Genomic DNA, 26,929 nt, shown 5'->3' with positions numbered 1-26,929 from the left:
CCAATTACGGGCGGACTGTTTCAACCCATAAATGGATTTGTGTAGGCGCCAGACCTGGTTTGGCTTGTCTCCTTCAAAACCTGGTGGTGGTGTCATATAGACTTCCTCCTGTAAGTCTGCATTTAAATAAGCCACATTGACATCAAAATGAAACAGCTTATTACCCTTCTTAGCTGAAGAGGCTAGAAGCATTCTTAATGACTCCGATCTTGAAGTAGGGGCATAGATTTGAGAATAGTGAACACCTTTGCGCTGCGAAAACCCTTTTGCAACTAGTCGGGCTTTATATTGCAACTCTTCAGTAGTTGTGGGCTTTAAACGATATACCCATCGACAACCTACAGCTTGTTGCCCTTTCGGAAGCTCTGTACTTGTAAACACACCGAGAGACTTCATTGAAGCCATCTCTTTTTCCATTGCTTCCTGCCACTTTACGGCTTCTGAGCTTGGAAGCTGTTGTACTTCCATATAGCTTTCTGGCTCACACTGTGCCATATTTACGTATACACTTGTCACCTTAAACCGCTTTGGCGGCTTGCCCTTCGTGGCGCGTTTTGACCTGCGCAATTGCTCCTCTTGTGCCCCCTCTGACCGTTGGCTGTCAGAATCTGTCTCAGACTTTATGTCTGGACGTGCCTCTAGGGATAAAGACCTCCGTTTAGATACCTCCCTTGGGCTCGGTGTTGCAGGTGACCTGCTTTGCTTTTGCTGTCTGCTAGGCCTACTGACTGGCGAAGTTGGAGCACTCCTAGATTCTGGCTTTTCTACCTTAGGAGAAGAACCTCGTGCCTGATCAGAATCTGCATCTGAACCATGTGTACCATCCCCTTCTGGCTCACCACTCTCTGGACTTTCTTTCTCAGCATGAATGCCTAAATCATCTCTCAAAATGTCAGGGTTAGCGTGTAAGTGAGTCCATCCGGACTGCTCACAAAAATCAGCGCTCCTACTGAGGACCACTCTTGTAGTATCCCCATCTGGGTCCACAAACCTCCAAGATTTGGCATGTGGTTCGTACCCGCAAAAGATGAGTTTCCTAGCCCTTGGACTTCCCTTTTTCCTTAACGCTTTTGGGATAAGTACATAGGCTTGAGATCCAAACACCCGAAAGTAATTAACTTTGGGCTTCTTCCCATATAAAGCAAAATAAGGCGTAGTATCAATTACCGAATTATATACTCGGTTCAGAATATGAGTAGCCGCCTGCCAGGCTTCCGCCCAGTAACTTTGAGGAAGTTTAGCATCAAACAACATAGAGTTTGCCAACTCTTGCAGAACCCTATTTTTACGTTCGGCCACGCCTCCTTCTTGAGGGGAATAAGGTGTAGACAGACGATGCTTAATTCCCTTTTTCTTAAAGAAATTCTGCAACGCAGACCCGGTAAATTCTGACCCTCTGTCTGTCTGAAAAGCAAGTACTCTAGTACCGAATTCAAGTTCTACTGCATGAACCCAATTTTTAACTGTTTCTGCAGTATCTGCTTTTGTTTTGAGAGGAAAAAACCATGTAACCTTTGTTTTGTCATCCGAGAGACACAGTGCATACTTTGAACCTCCCATGCTAGCAACAGGCATTGGGCCACATAGGTCCATATGCACAAGTTGGAATACTTTGTCAGATTTCCTATCTGAACTGGGATAGCTGCATCTATGAACCTTCGCACTTTTGCATGCAGTACAATCCAAATACTTAGTACATTTGTTCAATTTGCACCCTTCTGATAATTCAGGTTGCCTTTTAACATACTGAAAATTAATATGCCCTAAACGGCGGTGCCATAAATGAACACAAGAATTATGGGTAGGCGTGTTCACACAACCAGCATGAACCTGTTCAACTTCATCTGGACTTGTCTCAAAATAATATAACCCATTTCTGCATTCCACCTGCAAAAGAGATACGTTATTCTTTGAAATAGTGCAAACCCCATTTTCAAACACAGTTTTAAACCCATTTCTATCAAGTTCTGACACAGACAAAATACACCCCTTCAGTCCCTTTAGCACGTAGGCATCAATTTCTGTTTGCAAACAATTCAAGAACACTGTGCCTACAGTCTCTAAGGAACGTTTAGTTGAATCTGCCATTGTCACAACTTTAGGGGTTTGCAAAAGTCTGCAATTCTGCAAACGTACACTAGATGGCGCCACCAGGTGGTGAGATGCACCACTGTCGATCAACCAGCGTAGATTGCTGCCTTGGCCACGCCCTTGCATCAACGCCATTGCTGAAGCCATGTGCTGTGTGCTGTGGGAGTAGCCACGACCTCCTCCTCTTCTTCGACGTCCCCTGGAACTCCTTGTCTGGTAACTAGGGGTAACGGCCTTGTTGCTGTCTTGACCAGGTTCACGTGTGCAATTCCTGATTAGATGGGAAGGGGAACCACAGCGAAAACAGTGTCTAGCTGCAAAAGCATTTACTGTGTGCTCAAACTCAGCATCAACACTCTTAGGCACAGCATAACTCCCCTTTAAAGACAAACCTCTTTCTCTTTGCCTTTTATCCTGTTCATCCGCAAGCCGAGAAGAAATGTATTCAAGGGTTAATTCAGTTGAAGGCATAGCTTCCAAAGTTAGAGCTAGAGTCTCATAGCTTTTATCAAGAGAAGACAACAATATGTATGACTGCTGCTCCATAGAGAAAGGAACGCCCAGCTGTCTTAGTTGATTAAAGGCAGACACCATTTTGGCAATATGTTCTTTCACACACGCTCCCGGTTGGAGACGTAAATCAAACAAACATCTTGTAGCATGGATCTTGGCCCCCGCAGTGTTTCTGGAATTTAACCGCTGCAGAACCGTCCAGACCTCATGCGTGTTCTTTAACTCAGAAACATAAGGCATTTGCTCTGGTCCCACTGCCAAAACTAGTAGACCTTGGGCTTTCCTGTCGCGTTTCTGTGAAGCTGCTGCTGCAGCTTTGGCTTCTGCAGACGCGTCTGCAGCTGCCTGTAAAGGCGGTGCTTCAGTACAGCTCCACAACTCTTTTGCTTGCAACCAAACCCTTACTCTAGCCTTCCAATCTTGCCAATTTTTCCCATTGAGTCGCGTAAACGGGACAGTAAAACTTTCCTGGGACTCTGCCATCCTCCCTGGGGCATAGGAACGATACTCACACACCTGTAGACCGTCTCCCAGCTGCTGAGGTGGCTCCTTGAGGAATCAGACGTCTTCCAGCGAGTACAAACTGCGCAGTGCCTCTTTAAAACTTTTCTAGGCACGTTGCAGGACTCAAGCTGCTTTGAAGGCTTTCGTTGTCGGCAACCGCTTCTGTCTTCACTCCAGTCCTTGCACAAATCACTCTGAACTGCTCTCCTTATCTCCTTCTTGACGTACAAACATCCATAACCTGTCCCATTAAACTTTAATTAGTTTAATGTAAATGCCCAGTGCACTTCCTTCTTTAAAAGTCTCACCACGGCAGAGGATTTCGCGCAGCAGCTAAGAAGGGCAGGAGAGGCAGCATCTTCCCAAAAAGGAGTCCTGGAGCACGCGGTTTGTAAATCAAAAATAAGGTTTATTTACAAAACACCAAAAAACAACCCTGGCGACGAACCACACATCTCAGCAAAACACACACCCAAAGGGAGAAGGGGGAGAACAAACAAACAGGGGGACTATTTATACAGACTCATGTTCCTGGAAGCCTAATGACCTCCAGCTGCTCAGTGATTAGAGCGTTTCTGCTACTCTTTTAACCCTTTGATAGCAACATCAACTATACCATTCCCTATGGAAATGAATGGAGGTTTCCCATTTTAGCCATGCAGGGGACCAGAATCCTTAGGGGAAACAGGGTTGTTATTGGTGGATGACGTTTTCCAGCCATGACACTTTTCCCCACCTCAACCCTACAAAGTATGTTCCCTTACTGTACCCATTGCTGCAATCATTCTGAAAATGAGCAGTCTCCATTCCTTTTAAAAGACGTGTCCGTGCCTTCACGGTCCAGTTCTGGGGTGGGTGGAATGAAAGAAAAAGTATCTGCCTACAACCTGGCAGGTTGAAACCACTCTTGCCTTCAAAGGAAACAGAATATTAAATCAACATTTTCAAATATGTGCCATTTATGCAGGAAAAGTCCACCTATTCCTGATGATGTAATTGGGATTATTTTATTTTAATGTGTTTTTTATATATATAAATAAAAATGTGAGTGTAAGTAAAGCACTATGGAAGGCTTCCTTTTGAGGAAGCTCAATGATAGAGCATGTTTAGGGAAGTTTTTAATGTTTGATGTCCTATTGTGCTTTTAATTCTGTTGGGAACCGCCCAGAGCGGCTTGGGAAACCCAGCCAGATGGGTGGGGTATTATTGTTGTTGTTGTTGTTGTTATTCAGGTATGCAGAAAATGTCACATTGAATTATTGGGGTCTCCAGACAGAGCTTGGAGAGACTGAATTTCTGGAGAGCTGCAGTCAGATGGACCAAGTCACATGGTCACATGGACCAAGGTCCAATTCAGCATTAGGCAGTTATCTCTATTCTTGTATTGCTGGGCTCCCTCTCCCATCAGCCCCAGACATCATGGTCAATAGTCAGAGATGATGCAACTGTGGTACAGTAACACCTCTGCATTAACTATTTCTCAGACTTGGTAGACTCTGTTGTTGCTGAATTTTTTTAACAAAGGAATTAAAAGAGACCAGGAGACAAATCTTTCCTTGCATAGAGTAGACTTTATTGAGAAACAAGCATGAAGTGAACAGACCAAGACCATTTGCAGTTTTCAAGAAGATACCACATAGAAAACAATGAAGAGACGGGAGCAGTGGGTGAACTGAATCTACTACTTGCAATGGGAATGCAGACAGAACTCCTTTGGCAGGGAAAACCGACCACAATGTGTCACACTTTCCTGGTTAAAGAGAGCCACCTTTAAAGCTAGCAAAGGGGTTTTTTTCCAGAAAATAAAGGGTGAAAGAACATCAAAGCAGGGACTGAGTCTCAAAGATGCTGTGCAGGCACAGAACCAACCTCAGCTAGAACTGTGAAAGCTTAGCATTTTTGGCACCTGTACCCTATACCCATAAGCTTAGCCATGAATCCGTACCATATTTTTTTCCAATTCCCAACAGGATTGTGTACCAGGGGGGTTGTCCCTTGACACTTTAGCAAGGATTGCAGATACTGATTGGGATGCAGGAAGAATGGCAGCTACTAGCTGGATAGATAGGCCCACTTGGAATGACACAGGATGGCAGGCATGATGAGATACAGGAAGGCTGGCAACTACTAACTGGGTAGATGGGACCACAGGGAATGACACAGGATGGAGAACAGGAAGACTGGCAGGAAGGTTGGATACACAGCGGAGCGATGGGTCCACATGGATAGGAGCAGGTTTGATGGCAGGGTTGATGGCAGCTGCTAACTGGGTAGATGGGTCCACAGGGAATCACGCAGGATGGAGAACAGGAAGACTGGCAGGAAGGTTGGATACACAGTGGAGCGATGGGTCCACATGGATAGGAGCAGGGTTGATGGCAGGGTTGATGGCAGCTGCTAACTGGGTAGATGGGTCCACAGGGAATGACGCAGGATGGAGAACAGCAAGGCTGGCAGGAGCTAACTGGGTAGATGGGTCCACATGAGATGGCACAAGATGGGAGACAACAGGACACCATGTTGGAGAAGTCGAAGGTTAGCCTGGGACGAGATGAGAAGAACAAAAATGAATACGCCTATGCATGTGAGACCTACTCAGAGTTGACCCCTTGGAACCAAGGGCCGTATTGAACTTAAGTCCATTCATTTCAACAGGTCTATGTTGAGCAGGACTTAGTTGGATGCAGTCTCAGATCTCCACCTTGGAAGACAGGCAAGTACAGTGGTACCTCAGGTTAAGTACTCAATTGGTCCCATAGGTCGGTTCTTAACCTGAAACTGTTCTTAACCTGAAGCACCACTTTAGCTAATGGGGCCTCCTGCTGCAGCCCGATTTCTGTTCGCATCCTGAAGCAAAGTTCTTAACCCGAGGTACTATTTCTGGGTTAGCGGAGTCTGTAACCTGAAGCGTATGTAACCCGAGGTACCACTGTACATCTACAGAAAAAGCTGAGACATTGTCCTTGCACAAACTGGACCCAAGAGCTGGTGCTTCATTGGTCCATGAAGCTGCAGGTGTTGATCATTTATGGAAGGTAGAGGGACCTCATAAAATGACGGTCATTTTGAGAAGTGTAAGAGCAAGTAAACTTGTTTTACAAACCCCACTGCAAAAAAGCACCTCACAATCTACAAGCTGTAAAGAAAGTTGAGTTAAATCCAACTTACCGGTGAGAGCTGATGAAGAGGAGAAGTCAAGAGGAGGCGATAGAAGCTGTTGGATGTGTCGAGCAATGCTGAGAGCTTTTATACAGTTTTCAAAGAAGCCAGAAGGCATCTTTGGTCACAAGGACTATCATTTACTGTATTCCTCATAAATCAAGCTGCTCCAATCACAGCCCTGTTTTGGTTTGTGATCACTTGCCCCTTCTTAATCCTGGAAGTTTGGGTGTGCTTATTCCACCCTAATTTCTCCTTTCATTGAAGAATATTACAAGTCTAAGCACCACATAGCAGGTTAGTTTCCTGGAAGCAGACCATTAATTTTAAAGGTAGGTCACAATAGCTATTTTCAGGACCATTTGGGCAACAAGGTCAACAGTATGGCTTCTGTGTCTTGTCTTTGAGATTTCTGGGGCTTTGTTTGGAGAAAATTGATTTGGTATGCATTTAAAACTGAATCTATCAAATCTACACTTTCCAAAACAATATGAAAATTGAAACTTAGCCATTCTTTGAAATGTATAAAAGGTAAAGGTAAAGGGACGCCTGACCATTAGGTCCAGTCGTGACCGGCTCTGGGGTTGCGGTGCTCATCTCGCTTTATTGGCCGAGGGAGCCAGCGTACAGCTTCCAGGTCATGTGGCCAGCATGACTAAGCCGCTTCTGGCGAAACCAGACCAGCGCACGGAAACGCCGTTTACCTTCCCGCCGGAGCGGTACCTATTTATCTACTTGCACTTTGAAGTGCTTTCGAACTGCTAGGTTGGCAGGAGCAGGGACTGAGCAACGGGAGCTCACCCTCTCGCGGGGATTTGAACCACCGACCTTCTGATCGGCAAGTCCTAGGCTCTGTGGTTTAACCCAAAGTGCCACCCGCGTCCCTTGAAATGTATGCTTATCTGAATTTTGTGGTGCAGTTCTCCCACTAAAGAATGATTGCCTTCAGAGAGCTCGAGGGTGGAATAACTTCATACCCTCCAACATTTCTCCTATCAAAATAGGGACAGCCTAAGTAAAAGTGGGACATTCCAGGATCAAATCAGAAGCCAGTACAGTCATACCTCGGGTTAAACATGCTTCAGGTTGAGCGTTTTCAGGTGACCCAGAAGTAGCAGAATGCATTACTTCCAGGTTTCACCGCTCGCGCATTCGCAGACGCTCAAAATGACATCACACGTATGCGCAGAAGCAGCGAAACGCGACCCGTGCATGTGCAGTCGCACAGTCGCATGTTATGGTCTACTCAGGATGCAAACGGGGCTCCGGAACGGATCCTGTTCGCATCCAGAGGTACCACTGTACAGTTTCTCTAAATCAGGGAAATCCCTGGAAATTAGAGACACTTGGAGGTTCTGTGTTTCTTTGCACAAGCACACAATATCATGTTGTTGTTTCTCCAGAATCCACAACAGAGAGTCCAACAAGCGCAAGTTGAAAAAATGGCCTTACTTTAACTGACATTAAAGGAATGCTATCCACATAGTCCCTAATGTAGAGGATTTGTGCTGGCAGCACAAGACCCTAACCTCCTTAACAGCCATGGAAGCGGGGGCAATTTTAATGGTGTACATTCTCCAGACATTACCAACTTTTACATAGGGTTCACACAGCCAACACACATTGGCACTGGAAAGGGAAACTGCTTTTGCTCACAGGCTTGAACACAATGCCTTTATGAGTGCAAAAAGAGAGAGCATTGGAAAATATTAGTGTGAGGTAGAGAACCAGTTTTAAGAAGTTTTTTGTTTGTTCCAATACAGCGGTAAAAAGCGACTTTTCACATTTTTGTGCCATGATATGAATGAAAAGAATTTTGGACAAGTATTACTGATCTGATGTAAATTGTAAGAAAGCACTGAACAAATGGAAGTGGTGACAGACCCACAACTTGAAGCAATAGAGTAAGTTGTGATGCACGTGCGGTTGCTGTCTTTGTGATGCCCATGATGGTTTCCCCAGTTTGCAAATTTGCCCCCAATCTAAAAAGTTGGTGAACCTCACAAGGGCAAAATACAGTGGTACCTTGGTTCTCAAATGCCTTGGTTCTCAAACGCAGAAAACCTGGAATGAATTGTTCTGGTTTTTGAACGTTTTTCAGAAGTCAAACATCTGGTGCTGTTGTCAGCTATTGTTTCCGGGGCGCCTGCACCAATCAGAAGCTGAGCCTTGGTTTTTCAACATTTCAGAAGTCAAACGGACTTCTGGAACGGATTAGGTTTGGTGCTGTTGCTTTTGCTATTTATTTTGTATTTTTGTTTTTGAGGCTTTTTTGGTTAATTTGTTTTTGTGACTGTGTGGAACCCAGTTCAGCACTGTCTTATTTATTTTATAGTACAGTACATTGATTATTAAGGGATGCGGGTGGCGCTGTGGTCTAAACCACTGAGCCTCTTGGGCTTGCTGATCAGAAGGTTGGCGGTTCAAATCCCCGTGACAGAGTGAGCTCCCATTGCTCGGTCCCTGCTCCTGCCAACCTAGCAGTTCGAAAGCACGTCAAGTGTAAGTAGATAAATTGGTACCGCTCCGGCGGGAAGGTAAACGGCATTTCCGTGCGCTGCTATGGCTTGCCAGAAATGGCTTAGTCATGCTGGCCACATGACCTGGAAAAACTGTCTGCAGACAAACGCCGGCTCCCTCAGCCAGTAAAGTGAGATGAGCACCGCAACCCCAGAGTCGTCTGCGACTGGACCTAATGGTTGGGGGTCTCTTTACCTATTTTTTTACATTGATTATTGCTTTCATTTTATGGTTCAGTAGTCTTGTTAGATAGTAAAATTCATGTTGTATTGCTGTTTTAGGGGTTGTATTTAAAAGTGTGGAACACATTAATCCATTTTGAATTACTTTCTATGGGAAAGCACACCTTGGTTTTGAAACTCTTTGGTTTTGGAACGGACTTCTGGAATGGATTAAGTTTAGAACCAAGCTGCTACTGTAATGCATATGCTAGGAGATCTGTAAATGGCTTGTGAAAGACCACCCATTCCTCATCAAAACCTTACACAAACATATTCTTAAATCACAAAGTGGTAGTGTTGGTTTTGACACAAATTAGCACCCAACCTGACTATTATTTGGAAGTGTGTTGTGGTGTTTATACCAAAAGGTGCTGCCTGAGGCTGTCCGAGTAAGAACACCTGCTGTTTTTCATTTAATAACTTCAGCTTTAATGACTCCCATGGGAGCCAGGATCTAATAGGAGCCATAAAGATCTGAGCAGCTCATCCCAAAATTGAACACTCCAACCCTCTAATATTAAAGAAAGCAAATACTAGTGACTGGACATTTTAGCAACTCAGATGGCTCCTGCCTGAGTATTTAGATTTAATTCTATGGCTTCACCAAATCAAAGAGAGGCTCCAGGCCTTCATCATCGTTGATTTAGAGAATGAATCTAAAGTTTGGCAGAATCTCTCTTCCTCTGTTATTTTCTTTTTCTTTTCAAAAATTGCTGCAAGCTTCCATCAGAAAGTTCTTCCAAGAAAATCTTCAATAAAGAAAGCTCTTCCTGATGTTTGGTTGGAATCTCCTTTCTTGTAACTTGAAGCCATTGGTTCAAGCCCTACCCTCTGGAACAGGAGAAGACAAGCTTGCTCCATCTTCCATGGGACAGCCCTTGAGATATTTGAAGATGGCTACCATATCTACTAGGGACGCGGGTGGCGCTGTGGCCTAAACCACAGAGCCTAGGACTTGCCGATCAGAAGGAAGCTGTACGCCGGCTCCCTCGGCCAATAAAGTGAGATGAGCGCCGCAACCTCAGAGTCGGTGATAATTGGACCTAATGGTCAGGGGTCCCTTTACCTTTACCCTATCTACTCTTAGTCTGTTTTCCAGGATAAACATACCCAACTCCCTCAAAACATTCCTCATAAGGCTTAGTTTCCAGACCTTGACCATCTTGGTCGCCCTCCTCTGCACGCCTCCCAGCTTGTCAATATCCTTCTTAAATTGTGGCACCCAGTATTCTGTGGGACACAGTATTTCAGGTAGGGTCTAACCAAGGCAGAATAGACTGGAACTATTATTTCCCTTGATCTGGTCACTATACTTCTGTTGATAGCAATAGCTGTTTTTGCTAATGTATAACACCATTGATTTGTGTGCTGGGGTCAGCAAACTTTTTTAGCAGGGGGCGAGTCCACTGTCCCTCAGAACTTGTGGGGGGCTGGATTATATTTTGAAAAAAAAATATGAACGAATTCCTGTGCCTTACAAATAAACCAGAGTAGTACTTTAAATAAAAGCACACATTCTGCTCATGTAAAAACACCAGGCAGGCCCCACAAATAACCCAGAGATGCATTTCAAATAAAAGGACACATTCTACTCATGTAAAAACACGCTGATTCCCGGACCATCCGCAGGCTGGATTTAGAAGGTGATTGGGCCGGATGCGGCCCCCAGGCCTTAGTTTGCCTACCCATGGTGTTACGCTTGTGATGCACTAGGTTCTGCTATCTGTTAAAGTCATCTTGAATCTCAGTTCCATCTTCTGCAGCATTAGTTTCCCTCCCAGTTTGGTGTCATCTGCAAATTCCATCATCCCAGTCACTTACAAAGACATTGAAAAACAATGGGCCCAGGACAGAACCCTGCAGCACCATGCTTGTCCTTTGAATTGAATGTGGAAGGCGTTGTTTAATGTTGACATCTGTAGGAATTTTGAAGAAAGTTTAAAAGGAATTCTGTAAAACAGAGGAAACTGTCCCAGAATGAGAAAATGGAGTGTACAAACATCTTGAGGATGCAGTTGAAGGGAGCTTGCAGTCTTGACAGGTGTATGCAGTGCTATTTTCCTAGAAAAAGAGGTGCTGGAACTCACCACAAATGCCTGCCAAGTTCTCTTATATTGGCAAGGGGCGCGGGTGGCACTGTGGTCTAAACCACTGAGCCTCTTGGGCTTGCTGATCAGAAGGTTGGTGGTTCAAATCCCCATAACGGGGTGAGCTTCCATTGCTCTGTCCCAGCTCCTGCCAACCTAGCAGTTCTAAAGCACACTAGCACAAGTAGATAAATAGATACCGCTCTGGCAGGAAGGTAAACGGCGTATCTGTGCGCTCTGGCACTCATCATGGTCCTCCGTGCGCCAGTAGCGATTTAGTAGTCCTGCTGGCCACATGACCCAGAAAACTGTCTGCGGACAAACGCCGGCTCCCTTGGCTTCAAAGCAAGATGAGCGCAACAACCCCATAGTCTCCTTTGACAGTACTTAACCATCTAAAGGTCCTTTACCTTTTACCTTATCTTGGTAATGGGGTCCACCAGAGGGTTGCCAGAACTGAGTTCTGGCAGATTCCAGCTGGAAAAAAATCCTGTGTCTATGAAAAGGAGGAAAATAACAATTTTTTAAAGTGCACTAAATAATCACAGGTATTAACAGCTAGATAATGAAAGAGGATTGGCAGTGTACAATCTGAAAATAATAAACACAGGTCAGGTAAGGAAAGGCTACATAAAAACAGGGTGGATTAATTAGTAGGCACTTTGTTAGGCAGAACACCTGTAGACGTTTTAGGCTTCAAGGGAGGGACTTGCTCTCCTTGCACCGTATAAAAGGACCTTTGAGTCGCGATTCTTCCATCAGCTCCTCTCAGCTCCACCTGAATATTTCACTGAGAACTTGGTAAGTGAGAGAATTTCACATCTTTTATTGCCTCTTCCATATGAACTGCATGCTCTCCATCTCTTTCTTTGAACCTAGAACTGCTTCTGCTTTCTGAACTTTAGAGAGTTTGATTTTGAGGAAGATGTCTTTTCCACGGGGTCAAGTTCACCATTGTCTACACCATGGCAAGGGAACATCTTTGCTTCTTCAGGAGCTGCTGGTCTACAACTCCCATCATCCTTGGCCCTTGGCCCTGCCAAGATGTTCCTTTATTCCTGGTCTACACAGACTGGTTGTAGCTCTCCAGAGTTTCGAACAGGGCTCTTTTCCTGCCTTACCTTGAGAGGCCAAGGAGTGAACCAGGGGCCTTGAGGTAGAAAGGCATGCAATCTACTCATTCTTTCTATGTTTCTCAGAGTTGTGTGCTTGCAACAACCATGTAAGTTAGGTGAGCGTCATCATCTCAATATTGTACATTGGCAGCAGTAGTTGTGAGGGAGGGCTAATGGTGAAAAGAGAGAAGACCCAGAAACGTAGCTAAAGTCTAAAAAATAATCACATGCACCTAAGTAATAATTTCAGGGTTTCCTGGAACAGATTTCTCAGACACCAAATGCCTGGGCAGACAGGAATGGTTTTAGATCCTTCCTCAAAGTTAATAATAAGGCAGGCAGACAGAGCTCAGTGGGGCTGGCATTCCAGAAATGGAAGCTGCCCCTCAAGGTCACTTCATTTGCCACCCCAGTGACACCACAACTAAAAAGGATGCCACTGTTCCAGTATTGCTGGTTTGGTTGCATAGATGATAGGTTTTTTAAATGAATTGCTTCTTATGATTTAATATTTTCTGCTTTGCACTCTGTATCACCCAGACCCTGCTGGTCTTGGTGATCATTATTTATTGGTTTTTCTTAAAATAAATGATAAGCTGTTGATTGTAAGAGGGTGGGGGGGGGGACTGAAAGAGGTTTACAAAGCAGGTGGTGCTGCTGCTGATACAATTTCTCAAAATGGAATGAATGAATCATGAATGAAGAGGGTGGATGTTTTGCCCATCCTCAAAACCGCAACCTTTCCTTTCAGACCCAGCTCCATTCCTCCAAGATGTCTTGTGGCTTCGTCTCATCCTGCCAGCCCTGCTGCGCCCCATCCTGCATCAGCTACCCAGTCAGTGGTCTGGGCTCACTGTGCTCCCCTTGCGGTGGTGGCATCTCAGGGGGCTTGGCGTCCTATGGTGGAGGAGTGTCATCGAGTAGCCTTGGCCTGACCTCTGGGGCCAACGTTGGCTGCGTCAATCAGCTGCCACCATGTGAAGTAGTCATCCAGCCATCTCCCTGTACTGTGGTCATTCCAGGAGCAGTCCTTGCCGCCAGCTGTGAGCCAGCTCGAGTGGGAGGAAACACTGCCTGTGGTGGAGGATCCTATCTTGGTGGCGGGCTAGGAAGTGGCCGCTCTAAATATTGTTGCTATTAATAGGAGAGCCCAGAAAAGGTGCCGCCTCCTTTCATTAAAGCTTAGCTTCAGCATGGAACCTGTTCTCTGTGAGTTTCTTCTGTCTTCCTCCCACACTTCAACACCACCACCCCACATTTCAATTTCCAGCACTAATCGAGACCCCTAAAATGCATAACACCTTCTTTTTTTTTTTTTTTTTGTATGGGCATGGGAGCAATTTTACTATGCTAAGCTAAATACTAAAAAGGGAAAGTGTCAGAGGGAAAGTTAAGTTTGTCTCTTTAGACTGGTTTTTGTTTTTTTTTAAATAATAATAATAATAATAATTATTATTATTATTATTATTATTATTATTATTAATACCCCGCCCTCCCCAGCCAAGGTCGGGCTCAGGGCGGCTAACAAGCAGGGGACTTGTATGTATTTATTTTTTTCCAAATTCCAATATGCTAGCAAAAGAAGACCACCAGCAGCAAAAATCAGGATCAGATCTTCCCTTTTAATAGAGAGAGGTTGGAATGCCTAGATGCCCTGAAAAATCTTCTCTTTCAGATTCCAGAATGCGTGAACATTCTGTCCCTATACCATGTGAAACATCAGGTTGATCGCTAGATGGCACCACAACCTATGGTGGCCTGCATTTTCATTATTTATTTCTTGCTTTAGAGGCAAGATGGAATTGCTGTCACATTCAGGGAGGCCAGCAATAGGTAGGACCAGGGTCTGCTTCATGCTGCTGGAAGGACTCTGTGTGGAAGCGTTTGGTTTTGCTTGGTTTAATTGGCAGCTAGTCTGGGAAGGAAGGGACAGGTTGAGAGCCAGTGTGGTGTAGTGGTTAAGAGTGGTAGTCTCATTATCTGGGGAACTGGGTTCGCGTCTCCGCTCCTCCAAATGCAGCTGCTGGGTGACCTTGGGCCAGTCACACTTCTCTGAAGTCTCTCAGCCCCACTCACCTCACAGAGTTCAAATCAAATTAATGGCAACCATTGGGCCAGAGTTCTGTAAGGATTACCAAAAGAGGGGGTCAGGCTGTGCCTTGGCCAAAGACCTGGTGGAACAGCTCCATCTTGCAGGCCCTGCAGAAAGATGTCAAGTCCCGCAGGGTCCTAGTCTCTTGGGACAGAGCGTTCCACCAGATCGGAGCCACAGCTGAAAAAGCCCTGGTTGAGGGCCTGCAAGATGGAGCTGAAAAAGCCCTTCCTGTGGCCTGGGACCTCCAATATGAGACTGGTTGAGTTAATATACTGAAGGTACTCAGAGCAGCCAAGGAGAAAGTGTTCCTTTCAATCCCTTTCTATGATGCCTGCAAACTTGTCCATGAGTAGGAAGGGAATTGAAGCCTCCACCTTCAGAAGCTTCCATGCCCAGATTATGTAGATATAGTTGGTAAATCAAGCTAATAATAATAATAATAATAATAATAATAATAATAATAATAATAATAAATTTATACCCTGCCCATCTGGCTGGGTTTCCCCAGCCACTCTGGGTGGCTTACAACAAAAGATTAAAAATACATTAAAACATCAGTCATTAAAAACTTCCCTCAACAGGGCTGCCTTCAGATGTCTTCTAAAAGTCTGGTAGTTGTATATTCCCTTGACATCTGAAGGGAGTGTGTAACACAGGGCAGGTGCCACTATCGAGAAGGTCCTCTGCCTGGTTTCCTGTAACCTCACTTCTCGCAATGAGGGAACCATCAGAAGGCCCTCAGAACTGGACCTCAGTGTCTGGGCTGAATGATGAGAGACCCTCCCTTCAGGTATACTGGACCAAGGCTATTTAAAGCTTTAAAGGTCAGCACCAACACTTTGAATTGTGCCCAGAAACATACTGGGAGCCAATGTAGGTCTTTCAGGACCAATGCTATATGGTCTCGGCAGCTTACTTGTTCTTGCAAATCTTCAAAGTTGTGATATTTCAATAAATAAAGCTTTCCTCCAAAGTTTGCTTCCTGAGCCTTTTTGTAGCATCTGACACTCAAGGGCAGATTGATTTGATAGAATCACCTTTATATGGAAGCCAAACTGAATTCACTCCTGAAACATTACCCTATTTGGACAACTTCAGAAATTTAATGGCACGTGAATTTCTGATGGTCTACAATAGGCTTGAACCATTCACAAATACACTTCTCACAATGGTAACCATTGCAGAGTTCTTGTTGTACAATAGGTTGTGCATATTCTAAGCACAATTGAACTGGGACAAGGTACTTGTGAAGAACTATCTCTCCCACACTTTTTCTACAGCTCAAGGGCACACAATATTATGGTTATGAATCAGCCGAAGATCAGAGATGCTTTATTTAATCCTTTAGCTTCTAGTCTGTTAATTGATTCATTAAACTATTAAAGGCAGCTGTGTTTTCATATTGCTAAACCTCAATCTGGAAATAATCTTCATTGTGATACAAGAGGAATAAAGCTTACCTGAGGTGGCAGGTGGCAAAGGATCTAAAGCAACTGCAGACTGACTGACTGGCTGACTGATTATATACTGATTAAATATATCTAAGTGGTGTACAGAAAACTGGAGAAACAACAGACTACTTAAACAAAATATTACAATAACAGTTTCATAGAAAAATAACACACTAATACAAAGTTATTGATATGTATAAATCAGTTCATTTTCCTTCTGACACACCCTCCCTCTCAGCTTCCAGGTTCTCACCCAGGGCTCAAACAAAGTCTCATCTCATCCACAAAAGTCACACAATGAGAAGAGTTCCTGGAAGCAGCAGCCATTGCCCTAGTCTCTCACTCCAGACTTGCTTTTAAGGGCAGACCCAAGGTGGATGGTACTTCCTCAGGCTCTTGGCAGCTGTGTCCCATTCAGCTGCACTCTCCACACCATAGAAGCCAACTCCTAGGGGCCGTGGAGGCTCCGGCCCCCACAATAAAATAAAATGGGCATTCCCATTCAAATGGTGTGTGTGCACTGCGTCATGCAATTGATTCTGCTAACCTGGGGCGCCACAATGTTTTATTCAAGTTGGCAGCCCTGCCACACACCTAATAATAATATTTATACCCTGCCCATCTGGCTGAGTTTAGCCAGCCATTCTGGGAAGGTTGCAGCAGGTTTGTTGAGTTTCCCGGGGGTCCAACAGATGGAAAAAGGGGGCCTCCTCCACTCACAGGTCTTTCTCCACCCTCTATCCTCTCCTCTTCCTCCTCCAGCATAGGGATGGGGATTTTTTGGCCCTGGGGCCAAATGTGACCTTCCAGATCTCTATATTTGGTTCTTGTGACTCTTTGTGAGAGCCAGTGTGGTGTAGTGGTTAGGAGCGGTGGACTCGTAATCTGGGGAACCAGGTTCGCGTCTCCGCTCCTCCACATGCAACTGCTGGGTGACCTTGGGCTAGTCACACTTCTCTGAAGTCTCTCAGCCCCGCTCACCTCCCAGAGTGTTTGTTGTGGGGGAGGAAGGGAAAGGAGAATGTTAGCAGCTTTGAGACTCCTTCGGGTGGTGATAAAGCGGGATATCAAATCCAAACTCTTCTTCTTCTTCTTCTCTCCAGGCCACATCTTCCTGGATTGCTTTTGCCTGGCCAGAAAATGTACCTCTTGATTGTCTGAAGTCTGCTTGCATAGTGAAACCCATTCCATGCGCCCCACCTTTTTCTAAACAAAATCTGGGACAACATCCCTCCCATGTCTCCCTGTTGTATGCCATAAAATAGCTTATCTCTTGAGTTTAAGCCAATAAAACTCAAAAACGTGAGGAGTTAGGAGTCCAGCATTGTTTATTGCAAAGCAATAGGTTACAGATGCATCATTCCGCAAAACTGCAACCCTGCCCCGTGGTCCAGGCAGTGGTATTTATAAAATTTCAAACAAAGCATTTCAATTTTCACCAATCAGGTACATCATCACCTCATTTCATGTGTAATACACATGCGCAATAAGCACTGGCAATTTCTGCTGATTAAGTTCTGATTCCCACTGTGTTCTGTTACATTGTGTTTGTATGCATGTTGGGAACCTATATTATGTGTAGCCATTTGCACCATGTAGCAGCTTAGGTTCTAGCTTTGAGCTGTATCTTTGTAATTCACACATGAGCTGTATTTCTGCCCCAGTAGGGGGCGGCAACTTGCAAAATCATCAGTTTCATAAAGTAGCAGGCTACCATAACTTCTCTATTAGAAGCACACTCAAGGATTTACAGGGGTACATATTATCACATTTATTGTTGCCCTTTGGGCCACTACAACATCCCTCAAGGCCACCCCCCACTCTTGCTGCTCTCCCTCCTCACCGCTCCAACCACTCACCCTCCCCACCCTCACCATCAGCTTGTGCCACTTGCCTTCACTCTCATCTCTCTCAATGCTCTCTCCCATCACTCTGGTGACCAGAAGAGTTGTGTCAGAGTGCTGGATGGGAAGGGTCTTTGATGCAATGCTGCTGCTGGTCACCAGAATGAGCGTCTTTGGCGCCAATACTAGACTAGAGCGCACACCAGAGCACCAGACCAAGAAAATGGGACGTTCTGGGATTGGCGTCTGTGATCAAAGGTGTCCCACTAAAAATGGGACAGTTGGCAGAACTGCCATTCTACTTGCAGGGATCACTGCCATGTCAAAAGAGCATAGAGCTTCCCTCTGCCATGTCTGCCACACAATTTGCGGTGCTCTTTGGCCCCACTGGACACACTCCAGGGGATGCCGTGAAGGGTTAGGGTCCCAGGTAAAGAACATGCAAGTCTTTCACAATGAAGACAGGGTTACAGATGCAGCCCAGTACAAACTAGCCAAGGTCAAGCGTGGAGAATCAGTCTACGTCCAAACAGATCTAGTGGCAAAATCAGGCAGCAGCAATTCCAGGAGTTCAATATAAGTGCAAGACAGGAGAACCTAGCAACTAGAAGCTTGAAGAAAGGAGGAGAAAGTAAAGGTAGCTGTTAAGTGGATTAATAGCCTATGAATCAACTCTGTTTTGTGGATAGCATAGAACACAGTTTATTTGACAATAAGACACATTTATTCCACTATTAAACTTCTAATCCCATCAGATAATAATAAATAATAATAATAATAATAATAATAATAATAATAATAATAATAATAATAATAATTTATTTATACCCTGCCCTCCACGGCCAGAGCCGGGCTCAGGGCAGCTAACACCAATAAAATAAAATCACAGTAAAAACATAATAGGGGAAAAGAGAGGGAGGGGGGGAAAACCCTATTTAAAATACAAGTTGAAATGCAATTTAAAATGCAGCCTCATTTTAAAATAGCTGATATATCAAGACCATAAGGGGAGGGAAACATAAGGGTCAGACAGAGTGCAAACCAAAGGCCAGGCGGAACAGCTCTGCCTTGCAGGCCTGCAGAAAGATGTCCCGCAGGGCCCTAGTCTCTTGTGACAGAGCGTTCCACCAAGTCAGGGCCAGTACTGAAAAGGCCCTGGCCCTAGTTGAAACCAATCTAACCTCCTTGAGGCTCAGGACCTCCAAAGTGTTGTTATTTGTGGACTATGCCTCCTCCTCTGTGCTGTAAGAGCAGTTTCCACCAGTATGGTGTCCCTTAAATGTTATGAATTACAGCTTCCATCATCCCTGACTACTGACTTCTCTGGCTGGTGCTGATGGAAGTCTGCATTCTGAAACATCTGGTGAAAGGGTTCTAATGGAGACTGGTCAATTAGGGCAAGCGTGTCATTGCTACACCAACCTCTGCCCTCAGCCATCCCACAGCTGCCTACCTCTTTGCTTACAACAAATGTAGGGGTTGTAACTTGCTATAAGCTTCATCTTCCTTTGTATCAGAGTTGCCTTCATGGAACTCAGCAGGCAGGAGGAGGATGGGGACAAAACTAGAATTAGGTGGTTCTGCTTGTCATTGACTCTGGCGCCATCTACTGTTTGGCTGTCCTGACTTCCACCCCACCAGTCGCAATCGGCACCATTTAATGTTGTTTTCAAACATTTGAAAACCTCCTGATACAGGGCTGCCTTCAGATATCTTCTAAAAGATGTGTAGTTCTTTATACCATTGACATCTGATGGGAGGGCGTTCCACAGGACAGGTGCCACTGCTGAGAAGGTCCTCTGCTTGGTTCCCTATAACCTCACTTCTCACAGGGAGGGAACTGCCAGAAGGCCCTTGGAGCTGGGCTTCGGTTTCCAGGCTGAGTGATGGGGGTGGAGACACTCCTTCAGGTATACTGGGCCAAGGCCATTTAGGGCTTTAAAGGTCAGCACCAACACTTTGAATTGTGCTCAAAAACCTACTGGGAGCCAATATAGGTCTTTCAGGACTGGTGTTATATGGTTCCAGGGGCTGCTCCCAGTCACCAGTCTAGCTGCTGCATTCTGCATTAGTTGCAATTTCCAAATCACCTTCAAAGGTAGAGCACATTGCAATAGTCCAAGCAGGAGATAACCACTCTGGCAAGACAGTCTGCGGGCAGGTAGGGTCTCAGCCGGCATAACAGATGGAGCTGGGAGCCAGCTGCCTTGGACACAGTCAAGAGGGAATTAACAAGAACTTCATAATATTTGTGGATTGATTGAAAGAATGGAACTGTGTGAAAACATTGGAATGATTTGTGGCATTACCCTCTAAAGAGGACTCTAACTTTGATTTATTATTTCTTTGGCAAGACACTAGCTTGTTGATGGATGGGAAATAAATCAAAGAAGAACATGCTGGAAGTCTGCCTGGAGCTATACCAGACGCCAGATCTCTTTTGGTTTGGAAAAGCAAGATGCTGTGAGACTATGGAGCAACAAAAATTGAATCCTTGAAGTGGGGTGTGTGTGTGCTGAACATGATAGATTACAGCATGAAGGGAAGGACGAATGTTAAAAAAAAATCACACAGAAAGTTGCAAGATATAAACTCTTCTTGCATAGTTAAATATGAACGAAACTCGTCCCATCAGTGGCAGTTAAAATAAATGATTAAGAACAGAACTGTTTTATTTGGATTAAATAAAAGGATTGGAGCAGGATGAAGGAACATCATCTCTTGAGAAACAGAACATTGGAAGTCACCCAAAAAAGATTAATTTGGAATTGGATAATTGGCTTTTTTGATTGTATTCAGATTTTGTATTGTATTAATGTGGCTTATATTGGATTGCTATTAATGAAAAAAATATTTAAAAAGGAAAAGAAATTGAAATGTGGGGTGGTGGTGTTGAAGTGTGGGAGGAACACAAAAGAAACTCACAGAGAACAGGTTCCATGCTGAAGCTAAGCTTTAATGAAAGGAGGCGGCACCTTTTCTGGGCTCTCCTATTAATAGCAACAATATTTAGAGCGGCCACTTCCTAGCCCGCCACCAAGATAGGATCCTCCACCACAGGCAGTGTTTCCTCCCACTCGAACTGGCTCACAGCTGGCGGCAAGGACTGCTCCTGGAATGACCACAGTACAGGGAGATGGCTGGATGACTACTTCACATGGTGGCAGCTGATTGACGCAGCCAACGTTGGCCCCAGAGGTCAGGCCAAGGCTACTCGATGACACTCCTCCACCATAGGACGCCAAGCCCCCTGAGATGCCACCACCGCAAGGGGAGCACAGTGAGCCCAGACCACTGACTGGGTAGCTGACGCAGGATGGGGCGCAGCAGGGCTGGCAGGATGAGACGAAGCCACAAGACATCTTGGAGGGATGGAGCTGGGTCTGAAAGGACAGGTTGCGGTTTTGAGGATGGGTAAAAAATGCACCCTCTTCATTCATGATTCATTCATTCCGTTTTGAGAAATTGTATCAGCAGCAGCACCTGCTTTGTAAACCTCTTTCAGTCCCCCCCCCCCCACCCTCTTACAATCAACAGTTTATCATTTATTTTAAGAAAAACCAATAAATAATGATCACCAAGACCAGCAGGGTCTGGGTGATACAGAGTGCAAAGCAGAAAATATTAAATCATAAGAAGCAATTCATTTAAAAAACCTATCATCTATGCAACCAAACCAGCAATACTGGAACAGTGGCATCCTTCTTAGTTGTGGTGTCACTGGGTTGGCAAATGAAGTGACCTTGAGGGGCAGCTTCCATTTCTGGAATGCCAGCCCCACTGAGCTCTGTCTGCCTGCCTTATTATTAACTTTGAGGAAGGATCTAAAACCATTCCTGTCTGCCCAGGCATTTGGTGTCTGAGAAATCTGTTCCAGGAAACCCTGAAATTATTACTTAGGTGCATGTGATTATTTTTAAGACTTTAGCTACGTTTCTGGGTCTTCTCTCTTTTCACCATTAGCCCTCCCTCACAACTACTGCTGCCAATGTACAATATTGAGATGATGACGCTCACCTAACTTACATGGTTGTTGCAAGCACACAACTCTGAGAAACATAGAAAGAATGAGTAGATTGCATGCCTTTCTACCTCATTTCCCCTGGTTCACTCCTTGGTCTCTCAAGGTAAGTCAGGAAAAGAGCCCTGTTCAAAGCCCTGGAGAGCTACAACCAGTCTGTGTAGACCAGGAATGAAGTAACTTCTGAGACCTTCCAGATGCTGATGAACTCCAACATCCATCAGCTCTGGATGGCAGGGCCAAGGGCCAAGGATGATGGGAGTTGTAGACCAGCAGCTCCTGAAGAAGCAAAGATGTTCCCTAGCCATGGCGTAGACAATTGTGAACTTGACCCCATGGAAAAGACATCTTCCTCAAAATCTAACTCTCTAAAGTTCATATGGAAGAGGCAATAAAGATGTGAAATTCTCTCACTTACCAAGTTCTCAGTGAAATATTCAGGTGGAGCTGAGAGGAGCTGATGGAAGAATCGCGACTCAAAGGTCCTTTTATACGGTGCAAGGAGAGCAAGTCCCTCCCTTGAAGCCTAAAATGTCTACAGGTGTTCTGCCTAACAAAGTGCCTACTAATTAATCCACCCTGTTTTTATGTAGCCTTTCCTTACCTGACCTGTGTTTATTATTTTCAAATTGTACACTGCCAATCCTCTTTCATCATCTAGCTGTTAATAACTGTGATTTAGTGCACTTTAAAAAAATGTTATTTTCCTCCTTTTCATACATATGCCAAGGCTGCGAGCTCCCAGTGAACTGTATCCTAGAGGTGTTTGTAAACTCCACCCTCCCATTCCGGGACAGTTTCCTTTATTTTACAGAAGTCCTTTTTCATTTCCCTTAAAATTCCGACAGATATTCACTTTAAACCAAGTCTACCAAATTCAACTCAAGGGGCAAGTGGGTTCTATCCTGGGCCCGTTGATGTTCAACGTCTTTATAAAGGAGTTTATAAAGGAGTTTTCAGACCCAGCTCCATCCCTCCAAGATGTCTTGTGGCTACATCACATCCTGTCAGAGTCTGCTGTATCCCAATGTGTGTCCCATCTAGTGTCAGCTACCTGGTCGGTGGTCTAGGCTCACTATGTTCAGAACTGCTTCTAATGTGTTATTTTGTGAGAAAATGTTTTTTTTTTAAAAAAATAGGTTATTTTGGACTCTCTTTTTAAAAAAATTAATAATAATCAACTGCTCACAGATTAATGGGAAGCCAGGATGAAAGGAACACATGCTAGAGCAGCCTTTCTCAACCTTGGGTCCCCAGATGTTTTTGGCCTACAACTCCCATCATCCCTGACCACTGGTCCTGCGAAATAGGGATCATGGGAGTTGTAGGCCAAGAACATCTGGAGACCCAAGGTTGAGAACCACTGTGCTAGAGTGAGATAGATTGAAAACAGACAGATCCATACATTCCCCCAAGTCTCTCCCCATACTGTGTAACATCTTTTGTTATCCAGTACACGATACTTCTTTGAATATTTTTACCTGTGTTTTGCTCTTCCAATGAACAGAAGGTGGGTTATACATGATCCCACCTCTCTTATTTAATCATCACAACAACCCTGCAACTTTACTGGACTGTGGAATGTTGATTAGCCCAGGTTCCCCAGGAAGTTTCATGGCAGAAGTTTCATCTCCTGGGCCCTAGCCCAACACACCAACCAGTGTATCACACAATCTCTTGGTACAGTGGTAGCTTGGTTCTGAAACATTCGAAAACCGAGGACTCAACAGCCGACAGCTAGTTCTCAAGATCTTACACTCAGCGGAAGCCGTGTGGCATGTTTGACTTCCGAGGCGTGTTTGGAAACCGAAGCATTTACTTCTGAGTTTACAGCATTTGTAAACCAAAATGTCCATCGATGGAGACGTTTGAAAACTGAGGTACCACTGTATTATGATGATACTCTGCATATATTTATGTAATGAGTAGAAAGATAGGTAGATACAGACAGATCATCATGGAAGCTTGAAACAATTTTAAAAACAAAATGCCACAGAAAAATAAAGTAACTTAATTAAACACAACAGGGGAAGTGTGATTCCCCCAACTTTAAGCTCATTCTCAAAGCCAATTATGATCAAGCATCACTGCCTGGTGTATGACTGAACCTTATTTAGCACCTCCCCTCTCTTTGATTTGATTTGATGGAGGCATAGAATTAAATTCAAGTGCTTATACATAAGCTATCTGAGCTGCTTGGTCGTTTGAACAGTTGCTTTGATCTCTTTCATATGAGATGGTAGCCACATGCAATTAAAAAAAAAGGAATGAAGGAGAAAAAATTATCAGATTTATGGACACATCACTCATTAAAGCTGAAGTTAAATGAAAAACAGCAGGTGCTCTTGCTCTGACAACCTTGGCTAGCCTCAGGTCACACAACAGCAGACATCCAAATAATAGGTTGGGTGCTAATTAGCATCAAACCAATCCTACTTCTTTCTGGCATGTCTGTCTGGGGCTTTGACCAGGACTGGGTGACCTTTCTCAGCTAGGCCCATTCTGCCTTCACAAATCATGTATCAAATCGCCAGCATATATATTATTTTGCCATGGTAAGCTTACCCAACTTTTTAGGCCCAGGAAGGGCTGCAGGTCTGTGGTAGAGCACGTTTTGCATGCAAATTGTCCCCTTTGCAACCACTGGCATCCCCAGGTAGGACTGAGAAAATGATCCTAGTTGGCCCAAAAATGGAAACAAGAAGAATTACCTACGATTGAAGAATGGAGGATGAAATTAACGGACTACGCAGAACTTGATAAACTAACAGGAAGTATCCGGAACTGACGAGACCAGAAATTCACTGAGGACTGGACTAAATTTACAGATTATATGGAAAGTATATGTAATGACCAGGCAACGTTTGTAAGTTTTCAAGAAGCTCTGTGAGAATTAATAGTAGAAATATTGTAAAAAAAAAAAAGGATAAGAAAGGTTAACTTATTATTATAGTGCAATATAAATGGGAAAGAAGTGATTAAGATGGAGAATTATCAGACGAGCTGAGGGAAATCAAAAAAGATGATGTTGGTGATAAAGTGGATCTTATTCTTTCTATATTTTTATACTGGAAAATTAATAAAAAATATTGAGAGAGAGAGAGAGAGAGAGAGAGAAGACTCCTAGTTGAAACACTGGTGAGCTTGAACATCTGGGCAAATCTGGACGTATGTCAAGCCATGTTGGCAAGGTAGATGAAAGCGAATTTCCTTAAAATAGCTCAAATTTCACCAAAAAAAACCCCACCTCATGTGTGCAAATTTTCACTTTTTGAAATATGGCAACCCTAGCAAGCAACTGCCAAATAAAAAAGACCAAAAATGATCAAGAAGGTGTGTCCCATAATCCCTATCCATTATTCATGCTAGCAGGAGAAGCTGGGAGTTCTGGTCCCACAATATCTAGAAGTCATCTCACTGGTTACCCTTGGAGTAAAACAATACTGTGCAAGATGAGCCAATAGTATTACTCAATACAAGAAGAAGAAGAAGAAGAGTTTGGATTTGATATCCCGCCTTTCACTCCCTTTAAGGAGTCTCAAAGCTGCTAACATTCTCCTTTCCCTTCCTCCCCCACAACAAACACTCTGTGAGGTGAGTGGGGCTGAGAGACTTCAAAGAAGTGTGACTGGCCCAAGGTCACCCAGCAGCTGCAGGTGGAGGAGCGGAGACGCGAACCTGGTTCCCCAGATTAGGAGTCTACCACTCTTAACCACTACACCACACTGGCTCTCAATTGTTGTAAGGTTTTGGGGGGGGGGGCAAGACCTCAAGATTCAACAAAGGGTTCGAATTTCAGCAAACTAATAAATTTGTGAATTTAGCAAGGGCTAGGAATAACACCAGCTAGCTAGTGATGGCTCACAGGGGGTGGGTCGGTGAAGGCTGGTAATGGCTTGGTTTGTTTGATAATGGTAATGCAGCCACAGAACATAAGACTCTCTGCCCAGCACAGAGGGAAAGGGGCAGCGGGCAATGCTTTGGAAAGAGGAGAAGTTGTTTCTGCAAGTGGTTCTGGGAAGAAGGAGGAGGAGGAAGTGGCGAGAACGCCATGGGGTGAGATGAGGAGGACGAGCCATAACAATGAGGCATGGGCAGCCTGGTTCATTCATCTGTTTGTAGATTCAGGTTTGCTGCTCTTAGAATGAAAAAAGGGCTCTTTTATGATGTGGATGCCAGGAACTGTCTCCATCTAGGCGCAGGCAAATAAACCTTGCCATGTCAAAGGGGCTTGAATAACTCAGAGAAGCTATGAGCTATGCCATGCAGGGCCACCCAAGGTCGTAGTGGAGAGTTTTGACCAAACGTGATCCACCTGGAGCAGGAACCGGCAAGCCGCTCCAGTCTCTCTGCCAAGAAAACTCCATGGACAAAGACAACAGACATATTTCACAAAGACACTGCCATATCTAGTTGTCCAAAAGGAAATACAAGGTAAGCCCAGAGCGGCTGGGGAAACCCAGCCAGATGGGCGGGGTATAAATAATAAATTATTTTTAGTATTATTCTCTTGTCACTGCTCGGCAGAGATTGGGGGTGGCATGTACAGTAACAGTATTTCTTACAAGCCTAATTTCAACAGAGCAAGGAGCCCCCTCTGAGCAAGAGGGAAGGTTTCTGGTGCTTCCTGATCTGTCTTTGTAGCTGGAGGTTCAGGTAGCCGCAGCAGCTAGGAGTATCTTCTACCATCTACATCTGGTATGTCACCTATGGCCTTTCTTGCAAAGGGATAGTCTGGCTATGGTGATCCATCCATTGGTAACTTGAATACCAGATTATTGCAATATGCTACCTCTTGGGTCACTCTTGGGCCTGGTCTGGAGGCTCCAGATGGTACTGGCTCAGGCTACACTGTTGGTGGTGACAGACTATTACCAGTGCAGAATTCTGGTGGTCAAAAGCTTGTACTACCTGCCCATACATCACTAGGGCAGGTTTAAGGTTCTTGTATTAATTTACAAGATCTTCTGAAATATTCTTATCGCTGATCACCGACATCTTTGAGGGAGTCACTGTGGGTGGTCTCATATGACCACTAAGTCCCCCATTTCTCCTTTAACTGCCATTACATGTTGTAATTTACCGATGTGGTGGAAAATGGGCCAATGAAGAGGCAGGGATGTTGTAGGGACATGTTTGTCCAGGCTTCCCTAAGCCCTTCTCCCAGGCTGGAGCACTGTTCTATGTGTGCTCCTCATACACCTTCCCAAAGCATGTGGCAAATTCCTTCCCTCCTTTGATAGCAGGCCGGTGATCTCAGAATCATTGGGTTGTACTAAGAGCCGACTCAGTGAACTCAATGGAATGG

General features: G+C 44.6%; 1 protein-coding gene and 2 long non-coding RNA genes across 3 annotated transcripts in view; all 3 read right to left on the bottom strand.

Annotated features, from left to right (window-relative positions):
• The window catches only part of LOC309358653 (T-lymphocyte surface antigen Ly-9-like), a 261,266-nt gene that overhangs the window by 220,335 nt on the left and 14,002 nt on the right, over nt 1–26,929 (bottom strand). The window lies entirely within an intron of this gene.
• On the bottom strand, nt 4,660–6,325 carry LOC309358348. Its single transcript, XR_014163463.1, has 2 exons — nt 6,277–6,325; nt 4,660–5,649 (listed from the first exon to the last, which is right to left on the bottom strand). It is a non-coding gene; the product is annotated as an uncharacterized lncRNA (long non-coding RNA).
• Nucleotides 20,536–22,083, bottom strand: LOC309359221. The gene is made up of 2 exons (XR_014163782.1): nt 22,040–22,083; nt 20,536–20,983 (listed from the first exon to the last, which is right to left on the bottom strand). It is a non-coding gene; the product is annotated as an uncharacterized lncRNA (long non-coding RNA).

Source organism: Podarcis melisellensis, assembly GCF_964234715.1.
Source record: "Podarcis melisellensis genome assembly, chromosome: 16".
NCBI classification, from domain to species: Eukaryota; Metazoa; Chordata; class Lepidosauria; order Squamata; family Lacertidae; genus Podarcis; species Podarcis melisellensis.
This window is presented reverse-complemented; position numbering and strand designations above follow the sequence as displayed.